Here is a 1,648-nt window from a genome sequence, read left to right as displayed (position 1 = left end):
TTTTGCGGTTGTTTCATTGATAATCCTTTATGTTGTCCCGTTCATTCGAAGGCAGAACAATCTAATCGTTTAATTCTTGTCAATGTCGGATCTAGGATTTTTCTTAGGAGGGGTTGTACCACTAAAAAATGGGGTAACTGACTGGCGAGGAAAACAAATTTTAAAAGCGAATACGAAGAAGAAGGCTTCATCTTTGTTGGGGGGGGGGGGGGGGATGGGGGAAGAGGGTGCGCGCGTCCTACACCCACCCCTAGATCCGCCCCTGCTTGTTTAATAAACTTTTTCTTTATAGCCTTGTAACAGTATATATTTATTTATAGAATGCTTTTTTGCCAGTTTAGAACAGCTGAGCTTATGATGTTGTGGCTGATAATTCAGCTACCTATGGCTAAGAACTGAGGGCTCCTTCCAACTAAACGAACTCCAAGGTAAATGCAAGTTGAATACTTTTCTGTTATGCGTACAAAAACAATGGTGACGGGTCGCTCAACCGCTTCTGCTTGTGTTATTGGACAACGTCGATCTACACTGATTCTTTGCTCTGACTAGGCATTATAGTTGTCTAAATCTCCAACAACATTTTCCCAGTATATTTCAACACCAAAGTTTCACATTTGTTTTGGAGTTTTATTACTGTTGAGAGTTTTCCGCTCGGTATTTGCATATTTGCTGTTGAGGGCCGACATGGGCGGAAGGGCACAAAATCTGAAACAAAGTTGAGTTCAAAGTTCCCTAGTTGTTTCTTTCATAAAAAGGTAAAGTGCATTTTTTTCCCCAGTTTGCAGGGCTTGTACATTTCCTACTCGTAGCAAAATCACCACGCACCACAGGGCCTCAGTGGCCGCGTGTATCGACCGCAAGTCCCTAAATCGAGTTTCCTGCTCAGTCCCAACTGACACTATATGATATGATTCTCTGGATTCTCTAATTCGACTGAATAACCTGGTGTGCCTGAAATGTAGTTATCTTGGCATTGCAACACTTTTGTTGACTATAGCAATTTTCTGAAAGGGAATACTGTGGGTGAAAGGTATGTTTTTTGTTGCCCCGGTCAGCAGTGTGATTAACTTATTTTCCGGGTAACAATTTATTAACATTGTTCTGCAGTTGACTTCTTTTCGTTAAAAACTCGCTCTACTAGTGTCTTGAAATTAAATTAAATATGCCGAATAGTGTACCAGTAAGCTTCTGACAACGAACAAATAGGACCTAGCAAGTTAAACTTTGGATACTCAAGGATTATAACAAGGTTCGCTGCTATTTTCTTAATTATTAGTAAATGTATCGCATCTTTCGTTCAAGGCATCACCTGAAGGCAGTTCGATTATCTCAACAATCTTAACTGCACACAAACTATACACGTCGGACTCGTTCTCTGGGTGCTTATATTTGAGAATTCAAAGGGTGAATTTTATTCAAGCAATGTGCAGTCTATACATTTCCGCCGCCAAAAAGCCAGGAAGCACTGACGCGAATCACAGCCAATATATGATCATAACACTTGAAGCCCACATGCATTGGTTAGAGAATGTACTAATTGCTACCAACGACTATCTTGTGACGCAAACGAAATAGTTCCGGTTCTCTTAGCTGCGGTAAGACCGTGTCACCTTTCCTTTGTTTAAGAGCAAAAATACATACCGCATTA

The sequence above is a fragment of the Orbicella franksi genome, chromosome 4 (genome assembly GCF_964199315.1).
Source record: "Orbicella franksi chromosome 4, jaOrbFran1.1, whole genome shotgun sequence".
NCBI classification, from domain to species: Eukaryota; Metazoa; Cnidaria; class Anthozoa; order Scleractinia; family Merulinidae; genus Orbicella; species Orbicella franksi.
This window is presented reverse-complemented; position numbering follows the sequence as displayed.